Here is a 13,707-nt window from a genome sequence, read left to right on the forward strand (position 1 = left end):
TCCTCCAATTGTTCCTAGTTCCTAGCATGGTTCCTCTCTCATTCCTAGTCCACAGAGTGGATCCCCTCTTATGTTGTATAGTATACCAACATACTGGAGCACCTGACTCTCTTACGCCAGTGACAAGACAGCTACCACTTTGGTAAACATGCAATGTAGAAGAAATCCTGAAGGAAAGTCGACTAGTGGTGAAGCAGGTTGCCTTCTATCCAGACTGGGAAGCACAGGAATCTGCAATAGCTAATAGAAATAGGCAGGTAGGTGGCCTTTAGGTCTATAATTGACAGATAGCCTCCTTCTTCCAGGAATTGAAAGGCAAAATTAATGCTTTTCATATAAAAACCTTTTCTTTTTGATAAACCACCCCTGACCTTCTGTTGGTGTCAGAAGTCTAACTTGGTTGGTCGAAAAGGAATCACTACTATGTCCACATGAAAAAAAGAATTGAAGGGGCACTCACGGTTAATCTTCCAGTATTGACTTTATTTCGGAGGGCGTAACAGCAGTGGGACCGCCTGGCAGAATTTTAAGCCACGCAGGACCAGGTAAGGAGCATGTTGGAGCATATGATGGTGGAACTACTACTATATCCACTTTGGTTCTGATCAGCCGACCTCTGGAAGAATGGATTCCCTGTGGATTAGCCTTCTCACCTTTTCTGACTGCTAAAACATCTGTTGCTTTACTTAAGGGAAAGACTTTCTTTTCTTACCAGAAAAAACATTAAGCTGGTATTCTATGGAGCATAAAGAATTTTTTAGAGTGGACATCTGCTTTCCATGGTTAGAAGCCAGAGCAAGTTGTTAGACATTTTTGAGACTGTCCCTGGGTACTACTCGGTTAGTGTCTTCCTCCATGTGCAACAGCAAAAGAAGGCAATGCATTCTTAGTTTAAGCTAAAGCAGAGATTGAAGTTCTACTTTAAAGTAAGGCCTTATCAATTATGTTGCCCATAGGATCAATACATTTTGATCCATCATCATTGGCTACAATGTTATCCTTATAAAATGCTTAAAAACAGCAACATCCACTTTTGGGGATCACTGCTCTCAACATAACGTCATAAGAATGAATTAATTTTAAAAGCTATGACCTTTTAAACAATTTATCATCACCCACAAGCTTAAACTGCACATATCAGGATTTATGAATAAAAAATGCAAAACGCAAATCAGTTAATCCCCAGTATGAATACGAATTCAGGGCACATATTAGAGGCGGAATCACGGAGAATAACAGGCTATTTCCCATATAGACATGACCATAAGGAATGTGGGTGAAGGTCCAGCTCCCAGCAAAAAGTAAATAAAAAACTTCAAACTTTAATAAATGTCCATATTTTAAACGAAAAGGCAGCAACATGTCACTATAAAAAGTGAAGAAAAAAAAACACTGATGCATTTCGGGCTGAGATATTAGCTCTTAATCATGGCAATGATACATACAAAAAAAACTAAGTTTAAATACCTTAGGTACAGGAAGGGAAACTGCATTACACGTGTCAAACAGTGGGAGGAGAAAACCAGCTCACCGGATAAATCTTGACATCTTCTCCAATGGAATAAGGTTAACATCTTGAACACTGTCAGGCAGGAAACAGTTAACTTTAATCATTTTCTCTGGGGAGGAGCCTTGAGACAAGTGTAGATAGATATTCACAAATTTAATATAGAGCAGTTTCATAATAACATACACATATACACAATAAATATACTATTTGTTTAGAAGTATACAGCCTACATACAAGACAATTTTTGAAGTCTTTGAACCATTTCCATGTGCTCAGCAGAAGGAAATTTGGTGTTACTGTTCCCATTACATTTCCTGCTATTGACCAGCATCCACCATTGCCTTAGTTTGCAGTGGTGTCATGAAGGGGAAACCTAGACTGCTTCGACTGCTACAGGTTGGAACCATAGGGGGAGATTTATCAAAACTCATCCAAAGGAAAAGTTGCTAAGTTTTCCATAGCAACCAATCAGATCTTTATTTCATTTTTCAGATGTCTTTCAAAAATGAAAGAAGCAACCGGATTGGTTGCTATGGGTAACTGGACAACTTTTCCTCTGGACAGGTTTTGATAAATCTCCCTCTTATTGTCTTTAGTGACAAATCTTGGTTCTGTTTCGGACAAATGGTATTTTCAAATATGGTGAGCTCTTTAGTCTCGCCTTTGCTGTGGAATGACACACTGCCCCATCTGCTGGTGTGATGATCTGAGAAGCCATTGCAGTTGGTTACCCATCGAAGTGATATGAGGGATACTTAGAGCTCAGGGATATGTGCAGGATATCCTGTGGCCACATGTTACTTCTCATGGCAGCAAATCCGACTAGCCTATACATATAAGGGGGAGATTTATCAAAACCTGTCCAGATGAAAAGTTGCTGAGTTGCCCATAGCAACCAATCAGATAGCTTCTTTCATTTTTCAGAGACCTTTTCAAAAATAAAAGAAGCAATCTGATTGATTGCTGGTTTCACTCAATAATGTTTCACTCAATTCTAACAACTCCTTACCTCCTTGGTGAGTTATTTTGTTGTTAATTAATATATATATATATATATATATATATATATATATATATATGTAGTGATTCATTTATTATACAATTTTATTTTGCTAGGCCATGAGTCATCCTTCCTAAACAGACATAATCCAGATGACACTTCAGAAAATGTTTTGTCCATCTGTCCTTGTGCTTCATTTGACATTAGAATTAACACAAACAATATGTAATGTCTTTCACTGACATTGTGTGAAATCCACTCCAGCAAAGCATTCTTCGCTTTCTTAAACAATGTTTTAGTATTACTGTATTAATTGGTTTGTTTGTGAAACTACATAATGTAGATGGTTCCCATTAATGGAGTGAACATTTTCTCGATATTATGTCACACACAGTTTCCTAAGAACTGTTTTGACCTTTAAAATCTTTTCATCTCAAAGACTATTTTCACATTACCTAATTCTAATTACCTAATGGAACTACTGTAATAGCATCCTTTTCAGTACATGGCTAAGGAATACTTGGATGATTACAAACTAGAGTTTGGAAGGATCAGATAGGCACATTTGTCATGCACACAGTCCGCAGAGGTTCACTTTCTTAAAGGGGTACTCAGATGCCTGATCGCGGGAGTCCCGCAGCTGGGGACGCCGGCGATCATGCACGCGGCACCCCGTTTGTAATCAGTCCCTGGAGCGTGTTCGCTCCTGGTCTTATTACGGTAGACCGCAGGGCCGGCAGCGTGTAACGTCACGCCCCTGCCCCCGTGTGACATCACGCTCCGCCCCTCAATGCAAGCCTACGGGAGGGGGCGTGATAGCTATTATGCATTATGGTATTATTATTATTGCATTATGGTATTTCTGCTTGAGGACCTTTGGAGGTCCTTGTGACGTAGTCAATCTCATCACTCATTGTAACAGTGAATGACGGATGTTCGGACCAATCAGATTAGCCCTGCCCCTTGCCCATATAAGGGAGCGGCGGCCAAGTTCTCTCTCTCTTGTTCCTGTGCAAGCAAGCAAGAAGCATCTGCACTGCTGAGATCTGTGAGTCTAGGCCTGAACCTTGCGGCGACGGCCGATAACTTCTAAATTCTGAGTGTATCAATCCCCACGCACTCTGCAAGATCACCGGACCTTATCTATCCCCTAAATCCGTACGGATCTGCAATAATTCAGAGACTTTAGTCTATTTCAAGGTCCGCAACAATTGTCAGTCATTGAGCTATATAAACACTGTATTCCTGAGACTGTCATTGTTCATTGGATGTACCGCAAACACTTAAGTAAAGTTACCCAAGTTCAAGAACATTGTGGACCTTCAGTCATTTCATTACATGCACCTGTCGTTTCTGGGAAGGGCGGTGATAGGCCGGAGAATTACCTCAGCATACTAGCCGTCAGTCTGGCGTCACAAACTATAGGGTTAACATTAACCCCTTACCTACTACAACATCCCAACTACCCTACACCCCCCCCCCCCCAAGGCATACCACATTTCCATATCAGGAAGCTCCAGCTATTGGTCTACCTTGTGGGCTACCCATATAGCGGTGAGGCATAACTGCCTAAACTGGGAACTAGCTGCATAAAGGGGGTACTACATACCTACAGACATACCTACCTAATGCTAGTGGGAAAATACCTAACTGCTAAAGTAGACATACTTCCATGTGTTGGAAAAGAAAGGAGCCCAAGATGCTTTTCGGGCACATTCAGCAAAAAAAAGTCATGGCTGGAAGAAGTCATAATAGACAATAGAAGGCGTCCAGCGCCAAGAAGGTGCTGGACGCCTTCTATTATCTACTGTTTACATGTGGAAGGGAATGCCACCCTACTCGTCTGCAGCACAGAGGCTAGGATACGAGGATCGAGCGGTATCTTTATTCTATTGAAGAAGTCACAATGGTGGCTTGGAGAAAAAAAAAAAAAGGTCTCCAAGAAGACATCACATGTGAGTCATTGGATATTACTGCATTGTGATTACTATATGGTCTGTGAAGCTGAAATCCCCAGCTATATAGTCACCATATGGGGAAATATTAGTCTGTATATAATTTGTTTTATGCAGCAACATTATGGCTTAAAGGGATACTCTGCTGGAAAAAAATCAACTGGTGGCAGAAAGTTAAACAGATTTGTAACTTACTTCTCTTTAAAATATTAATCCTTCCAGTTCTTATCAGCTGCTGTATGATCCACAGGAAGTTCTTTTCTTTTTGAATTTTCTCTCTGTCTGACCACAGTGCTCTCTGCTGACACCTCTGTCCATTTTATTTGCTGCTCAGAGCAGGAGTAAATCCCCACAGCAAACCTATCCTGCTCTGGACAGTTCCTGACATGGACAGAGGTGTCAGCAGAGAGCACTGTGGACAGACAGAAAGGAAGTTCAAAAAGAAAAGAACTTCCTCTGTAGTATACAGCAGCTGATAAGTACTGGAAGGATTAAGATTTTTAAATAGAAGTAATTAACAAATCTGTTTAATCAACACCAGTTGATTAAAAAAAATGTTTTCCAGCTGAATTACTCCTTTAAGGCTAGGGTGTAAAATATTGGCTCTTCACTGGGCAGACTGATCTTTTAGTATGTGGCCCATTTGTGATAGCTACCTCTACAACCTTTATAGTTGTACCCCTAGTACACTTCCCACACTTTCATTCTCCCAGTTGGGGGTGGTTCCAGTGGAAATTGAAAACACTGTAATCAGAAGTTAGCTAAAAGTGACAACAGCACTACCTTCTGGGTATTGAAGTAGTAGTTAGGTCATGTATCCAGGAAACTCTATAAAGCTTAATTTTACCTGAGAATATTGTCCACAACTGCAAGACACAATAACATATTTTCTCAGGCAATTGGCTGTTTCTTCACTCCTTTTTGGTATAGTTGGTTAAAGGGGTCATCCAGGAAAATGTATATATATATATATATATATATATATATATATATATATATATATATACATCAACTGGCTCCAGAGAGTTAAACAGATTTGTAAATTACTTCTATTATTTTTTTTAATCCTTTCAGTACTTATGAGCTTCTGAAGTTGAGTTGTTCTTTTCTGTCTAAGTGCTCTCTGATGACACGTGTCTCGGGAACCGCCCAGTTTAGAAGAGGTTTGCTATGGGGATTTGATTCTAAACTGGGCGGTTTCCGAGACACGTGTCATCAGAGAGCACTTAGACAGAAAATAACAACCTCAACTTCAGAAGCTCATAAGTACTGAAAGGATTAAGATTTTTTAATAGAAGTAATTTACAAATCTGTTTAACTTTCTGGAGCCAGTTGATATATAAAAAAAAGTTTTTTCCTGGATAACCCCTGTGTTTTTCTTCTTGCGCAGAAATCATCATATATCACATGGACATTTTTCTTTCATGAAAAGTTTAACATGAATATTATTTCTGAATATCTTGTTGGAAAATGTGCTATGGAGAAATTTGGAAAAAATGAGTATAGTCTTTAGCCCATAGTCTTTTTCCTAGGAATAGCACAGTGTCTGTATCAAAATGTATTTTCCTAGAACATTAAACATTTTGTTCAAACATGAGTTATATTTGCGGTCTGCAAAGCGTTTTTTCCTAAAAAGGAAGTAAAATGGTCAGTACTTTTTTTTTGTAAGATTCTTACATGTTTTAACACATTCTAACAGCTACTGAAGGTCAAAACGTTGCCAGTTTTTTGCTGTCCTATCCTCAATAGGTGGCACTATGCAGCTTTTAAAATACAGCTTAAAGGCTGGAGCCCACATGGAGTCCTTCCCACACTTTCCTTCTCCCAGTTGGGGGTGGTTCCAGTGGTAATTGAAAACACTGTAATCAGAAGTTAGCAAACAATCAATAGGGGAGTGTTAAAGGGGTTGTCCAGAGTGTCTAATTGTGGGGGTCTGACCACTGGGACACCCGTGATCAGCTCAACGGGACCCCAGCTCTTTGAGAGGAGCACATGCTGCAGACAGCACACTCTCCATTCATTCATATTGGAGCATCGGAGATGTCCGAGTGCTGTACTCAGGAGCGTTGGGGTCCAATTTTGGAGACCCCCCCCCTCTGTGATCAGATACTCAACCCCTATTCTGTGGGGTGTTTTACTGGACAACCTCCTTAAACGCACCAAAACGATGCATGCTTTCATTGAGGTGCCTTTTCTTTGCAAGTGGTACATTTGTTTCATTCATGACAATTTTTTTATGTAGAATGCTATGGATGCAGTATTTTTCAGGCAATTTTTAATATTTTTCTTCGATAAACTGAAATTCTGTAATATTTGCAGTAGTATGTGGCTTTTTTTTTTGTATCCTGGGCCTAATCCCATATTGCAGCCAATAGAATCTATTCCTAAGTTCAACAATCTAATACTGTCTTTACTTACAGCAGCTGAACATCTTAAAGGGGTACTCCGGCGATAAACATCTTATCAACTATCCGAAGGATAGGGGATACGATGCCTGATAGCGGGGGTCCCACCTCTGGGGATCCCTGTGATGTCGAGGCCAGTAGCGGTGGCATCCGGAACACGGATGCTTGGAGCTTCCATGTTGGTGACATCACGCCACGCCCCCTCCATTCATGTCTATGGAAGGGGGTGTGATGGCTACGTAGTTGCCAGTCATCCGGCACAGAGCGGAGTTCCCTATGTGCATGGTTGACTGGGGTGCCATGCAGGGGACCCCCATGATGCCTTTCCTTCGGATAGGCGATAAGATGTTCATCATCGGAGTACCCCTTTAAGCACTGCTTGGTTTTCAGAGATGTCATCCAGGAATTGTATTTATCTTTGATGTCAATTTTTGATTTAAGTTTAAAAACTTGGTGTAGAGGAAGAATGGTGCAGTTGCCCATAACAACCAATCATATTTCAGCTTTTATTTTCTAGAGGCTTCTTTTAAAGATGAATTTTTTTTTCAAAAAAGGTTCTCTTTGAATAATCACTCTATATATACAATCTTGCTCTAAAATGTCTCACTTATCGCCTTGCCATCTAGGTTGAGTAGAAGTCATACAGTCATGGCTGTAAAATGTTGGCAACTCTTCAATTTTTCTAGAAAATGAAGTATTTCTCACAGAAAAGGATTGCAGTAACACATGTTTTGCTATACACATGTATATTCCCTTTGTGTGTATTGGAACTAAACCAAAAAAGGGAGGAAAAAAAAGCAAATTGGACATAATGTCACACCAAACTCCAAAAATGGGCTGGACAAAATTGTTGGCACCCTTAACTTAATATTTGGCTGCACACCCTTTGAAAAAAATAACTGAAATCAGTCCCTTCCTATAACCATGAATAAGCTTCTTACGCCTCTCAGCCGGAATGTTGGACCACTCTTCCTTTGCAAACTGCCTTTTCCCAACAGCAATTTTGAGATCTCTCCACAGGTGTTCAATGAGATTTAGATCCGGACTCATTGCTGGCCACTTCAGAACTCTCCAGCGCTTTGTTGCCATCCATTTCTGGGTGCTTTTTGACGTATGTTTGGGGTCATTGTCCTGCTGGAAGACTCAAGATCTCGGATGCAAACCCAGCTTTCTGACACTGGGCTGTACAGTGCGATCCAAAATCTGTTGGTAATACTCAGATTCCATGATGCCTTGAACACATTCAAGGCCCCCAGTGCCAGGGGCAGCAAAACAACTCCAAATCACTGTAGGTACTGTGTTCCTTTCTTTGTAGGCCTCATTCCGTTTTCGGTAAACAGTCGAATGATGTGCTTTACCAAAAAAGCTCTATCTTGGTCTCAGCTGTCCACAAGACATTTTCCCAGAAGGATTTTGACTTTCTCAAGTTCATTTTGGCAAAATGTTGTCTTGCTTCTTTATGTCTCTGTGTCAGCAGTGGGGTCCTCCTGGGTCTTCTGCCATAGCGTTTCATTTCATTTAAATGTCGACAGATATTTTGCGCTGACACTGATGCTCCCTGAGCCTGCAGGATAGCTTGAATATCTTTGGAACTTGTTTGGGGCTGCTTATCCACCATCCGGACTATCCTGCGTTGACACCTTTCATCAATTTTTCTCTTCTGTCCACGCCCAGGGAGATTAGCTACAGTGCCATGGGTTGCAAACTTCTTGATAATGTTGCGCACTGTGGACAAAGGCAAATCCATATCTCTGGAGATGGACTTGTAACCTTGAGATTGTTGATATTTTTCCACAATTTTGGTTCTCAAGTCCTCAGACAGTTCTCTCCTTCTCTTTCTGTTGGCCATGCTTAGTGTGACACAAACAGACACACAATGCAAAGAATAAGTGAACTTATCTCCTTTTTATCTGCTTTCAGGTGTGATTTTTATATTGCCCACACCTGTTACTTGCCCCAGTGGAGTTTAAAGGAGCATCACATGCTTGAAACAATCTTATTTTTACACAAATTTGAAAGGGGGCCAATAATTTTGTCCAGACCATTTTTGGAGTTTGGTGTGATATTATCTTCAATTTGCTTTTTTTCCTCCCTTTCTTGGTTTAGTTCCAATACACACAAAGGGAATAAACATGTGTATTGAAAAACATGTGTTACTGCGATCCTTTACTGTGAGAAATACTACATTTTCTTGAAAAATTTCAGGGGTGCCAACATTTTGCCATGACTGTATTTTTCCTTTTCCGGTAAAGAGGTCCACTTCTTGCTTAGCCTCCATACAGTTGTTGGGGTGAGCACCAGTACTATCAGTATAGCCACACATTTGGTTACCTTATCACAATAGTCATAAAGAGTGTTAATGGAGTACAGTAAAATATTTTTACTATTTTTGTAAGAGGCAATGAGTGTGGACCCACTGGTGGACCCACTGTGCTATCAAACTGGTCCTACATTGGGCCATGTCTGGGAGCAGAGTCTAAGAAGCTGGTGGCAAAGGGTGCAAGGTTATCCACAAGTGTGGTCCATTGTGGGTAGCCTCTGTATCAGGGGATCAGGCAAGTAAGCAAAGTCAGTTTGAGTCAAGCACAGGAGAAAAAATGCAGTTTACTAGGAACAAGCAGAGGCAGACTCTGCAATAGGCAAGAAGGTAAAGGCAGGTGGCATAAGTTATGAATCAACAATTTAGGCCAGCGACAGTGGAAACAGGTGGTACAGGAGAGACTGTGCTGAGACGGGAACCAGGAGATGGGAATGGGTTTATACAAAGGGCCAGCCCAAGACATTGTGCTGCTTGGGTCCAAGAGTGAAATGCTGCACCCCCCGATAAAAGCATTACATAGGCAGCAGTTCCCCCACATTAGGTAGGCAGCAGTTCCCCCACATTAAGTAGGCAGTATAGTTTCCCCACATTAGATAGGGAGCATAGTTTCCCAACATTAGATAGGTAGCATAGTTTACCCACATTAGATAGGCAGCATAGTTTACCCACATTAGATAGCATTGTTTCCCCACATTATATAGGTAGCATAGCTTCCTGACATTAGGTAGCATAATTTCCCCAAATTAGGTAGCATAGTTTCCCCACATTAGGTAGCATAGCTTCCCCACATTAGGTTGCATTACCCCCCCCCACACACACACACACACACACATTAAGTAGCATAGTTTCTCCACATTATATAGGTAGCATAGTTTCCCCACATTAGGTAGCAGTTTCTCCCACATTAGATAGTAGTTTCCCCTCATTAGGTAGCAGTTTACCCCCACATTAGGTAGCAGTTTTCCCACATTAGGTAGCATAGTTTACCTGCATTAAGTTGCATAGATTCCCCACATTAGGTAGCAGTTTCCCCACATAGGTAGTATAGTTTCCCCACATTAGGTAGCATAGTTTCCCCACATTAGGTAGCATAGTTTCCCCACATTAGGTAACATAGTTTACTCACATTAGGTAGCATAGATTCCCCACATTAGGTAGAAGTTTCCCCATATTAGGTAGTATAGTCTCCCCGCATTATGTAGCATAGATTCCCCACATTAGGTAGCAGTTTCCCCACAATACGTAGCATAGTTTCCCCACGTTAGGTAGCATAGTTTCCCATGTTAGGTTTGCATAGATTCTCCACATTAGGTAGCAGTTTCATCCACATTAGGTAGTAATTAGGTAGCATAGTTTCTCCACATTAGGTAGCATAGTTTCCCCACATTAGGTAGTATAGTTTCCCCACATTATATAGGTAGCATAGTTCCCCCACATTTGGTAGCAGTTTCCCCACATAGGTAGTATAGTTTCCCCACATTAGGTAGCATAGTTCCCCATATTAGGTAGCATAGTTTCACCACATTAGGTAGCATAGTTTACTCACATTAGGTAGCATAGATTCCCCACATTAGGTAGCAGTTTCCCCATATTAGGTAGTATAGTCTCCCCACATTATGTAGCATAGATTCCCCACATTAGGTAGCAGTTTCCCCACAATAGGTAGCATAGTTTCCCCACGTTAGGTAGCATAGTTTCCCACGTTAGGTTTGCATAGTTTCTCCACATTAGGTAGCAGTTTCCTCCACATTAGGTAGTAATTAGGTAGCATAGTTTCTCCACATTAGGTAGCATAGTTTCCCCACATTAGGTAGCATAGTTTCCCCACATTAGGTAGCATAGTTTTCCCTCATTAGGTAGCAGTTTTCCCACATTAGGTAGCGCATAGTTTACCCACATTTTGCCTCTGAAAAGTGCCGCCTGGGACCAATGGTCCCACCGGGTCCCATGGTAGGGCCGGCCCTGTTCATACATAAAACAGCTGGATCAGAAAGAGAACACCTTTACTAATGGGCACTAGGAACAACAACAACACCCATGCATGGAGAGGAAGTAGCAGAGTTAAATACTGAACAGTAATAGGAGTGGGGGAAGTTTCTGGTATGTACACTGCCCTTTAAGTCACAGAAGGAGTTGTTTTGTGTACCCCACAGGCCAGGTGTGGAATAGTACCAAAAAGAATCAGCAAAAGCATGGCAGAAGAGGGAGCAACAGTCTGGCGGTAGCCAGGAGCATCAAGCAGGGCACAGAGCTAGATGCAATGGGAGAGGTAAGTGACCTGGTAGAAGTTGATCATTGGCATTAAATTTTCAGATAGGCATTGGCACATTCCTGTCACACAGACTTTAAATAAAATAAATCACCCCTGGCTGCTAGGTTTACTTGCCTTTTCTTAGGCCCTATCCGCTTTTGCTGTTTTACTAAATATTTTCTGTGCCTAGTGATTATTACCCATGTATACAGGCTAAAGCTGAGGAACGGTAGTACATTTAAAGCTAAAATAGGGCCTTTGTTATTGGCAGAAAATCTGGATAATTGTTTGTAAAAAAAAAAAAAAAAAAAACTACCAAATGAATTGATATTTGCTCTATTTTTACATAATTAGAAAGCTTAATGTGTCCTGTAAGAAAACGAAATACAAAACAAACAAACAAACACCTTTAGATTGTAACATTCCAAAAGGTCAAATTATGCTCTGGTCACACTCCCCCCCCCCCCCCCCCTCCCAGTGTCTGGCATGTGTATATGCCTGGCAACTTAGTGTCATCCATCATGAGGCTGTAGTGGCTGCCAACATAGTCGGTGCCACCATAATCTGGAATGTTTGTAGAGGATGAGGGGTCCTGTATATATAGTAGGAATCCCTGCAGTACTTTATGAATTGCCCCTCACCTAACAGACTTGCTATTTTATAAAGAAGCACAGCATGCTGGTTTGTTATTTTAACTCTATGTGTGTTCTACATCTGTACACGGACTCCTATGTTAAAAAAAAATACATATACTCCATTTGGGTACTAATAATGGATCCTGCTGTATAGCTATTCCATCCAGCAATTTAAAAAACACTATGAGAAAACACTCAAGCAGAGTTCCAAATGACACTCTTTTGGCCACTTTTAGGTGAGAGTGCGTTTGCCAAATGTGGTGTGTAAATATTCTTAAACTACTTAAATCAAGCTATCAAATAAATAGTATCAAATGATTATTAAAGTAACTCAGGGAACAGTTAGGTTCCTGGCACATTTGTACCCTTTAAGAGATGTATGTCAATTACATTTTTGGCCGATACATTATATGGATCTGTCAGAGAAAAGTACATGCTTGGTATACAAATGCATGCAACAATATTATGTTTAAAGGAAACCGGTCATCCTGTTTACCCACACTAAACCCAATACACCGAGTTACAGTGTGGGTGAACAGGAGACCGATGAGGGGTCAATGATTTAAATACGTACCTGTAGTCCGGAGCTGTGTCCCTCCGAAGATCCTCTTCTATCCCTGCTGAATTGAACATAAGAGCCGTGCCTGCCGGATGAATTTAATTATTCATGGGCTCTGGTCTTGTGAGCGCTTGCGCCTACTGAGCGCTCACGTGACGAGTGCCAATGAATATTCAAATTCACCCAGCTGGCACGCCTCTTGTGCGCAACTCAGCTTAGATAGAAGAGGATCTTCGGATGGACACCGCTCCGGACTACAGGTATGTATTTAACTCATTGACCCCTCATCGGTCTCCTGTTCACCCATACCTGTTCACCCACACTGTAACCCAGTGTATTTGGTTTAGTGTGGGTGAGCAGGATCACTGTTTTCCTTTAAAGGATATCTTTAGTTACCATGTTGCTGAATATACCAATGGGACTGATAAGGTTTCTGAACATTTTGCTTTAAAGCATTCCTGTCATTAGTTTTTTACATTCAAGTTTTTACAAATGACAAATAACTCTCTAAATGGCACTTTCTATTATTCATATTAATAATCTCACAAAGTGTTCATCTGATACGTCTTAACCACTTCTGCCTTCCTTTCCTTCTTTCCCTCCCTCTCTCCCTGTTTTCTCATTTACAGATTCTTCATGTCGTGCTTGTTCCATAAACCATCACTACTGAATATTTTGCAATCATTCATACTTACATTGATCCAAATGTTTGGTAGTATCCTTGTTATTGTTGCCTTGTTGTATTTCGGCTATCACTATCACATATGGTCATCACAAAAAATAGGCAGATACTTTAAAATGGGTGAATAAAGAACAGTCTGTCTGTGTCTTTGTTTTTCTGGCTTTGTACCACATCATCTGTTCCACACTAGTGTTTATTACATATGCATATTTAAAGCAGCTGGGAAGATCATCTCGCAGACAGGAACATCCATAAGTCCTGCAAATATAGTTCAGGTCTGTCACATTCCTATCTCAGCAACTTTAGGTGCTTTGGGAAGCAGGGCACTGTTTTATGCCACTGTTTTATGATAGTGCTAATGGTAAAAATGTACCACGGAGGAAAGCACTG

At 40.9% G+C, this 13,707-nt stretch overlaps 2 long non-coding RNA genes across 2 annotated transcripts; one reads left to right on the forward strand and one right to left on the reverse strand.

Moving 5' to 3' along the window:
- Window positions 1-480: 480 nt before the first annotated feature.
- Window positions 481-2,317, reverse strand: LOC130362030 (uncharacterized). The gene is made up of 3 exons (XR_008891250.1): window positions 2,242-2,317; window positions 1,468-1,582; window positions 481-616 (listed from the first exon to the last, which is right to left on the reverse strand). It is a non-coding gene; the product is annotated as an uncharacterized LOC130362030 (long non-coding RNA).
- A 169-nt stretch (window positions 2,318-2,486) lies between these two features.
- On the forward strand, window positions 2,487-13,450 carry LOC130362029 (uncharacterized). The gene is made up of 3 exons (XR_008891249.1): window positions 2,487-2,526; window positions 11,344-11,459; window positions 13,265-13,450. It is a non-coding gene; the product is annotated as an uncharacterized LOC130362029 (long non-coding RNA).
- The last annotated feature ends 257 nt before the right edge of the window (window positions 13,451-13,707 follow it).

This window comes from Hyla sarda, chromosome 3 (genome assembly GCF_029499605.1).
Source record: "Hyla sarda isolate aHylSar1 chromosome 3, aHylSar1.hap1, whole genome shotgun sequence".
Classification (NCBI taxonomy): domain Eukaryota; kingdom Metazoa; phylum Chordata; class Amphibia; order Anura; family Hylidae; genus Hyla; species Hyla sarda.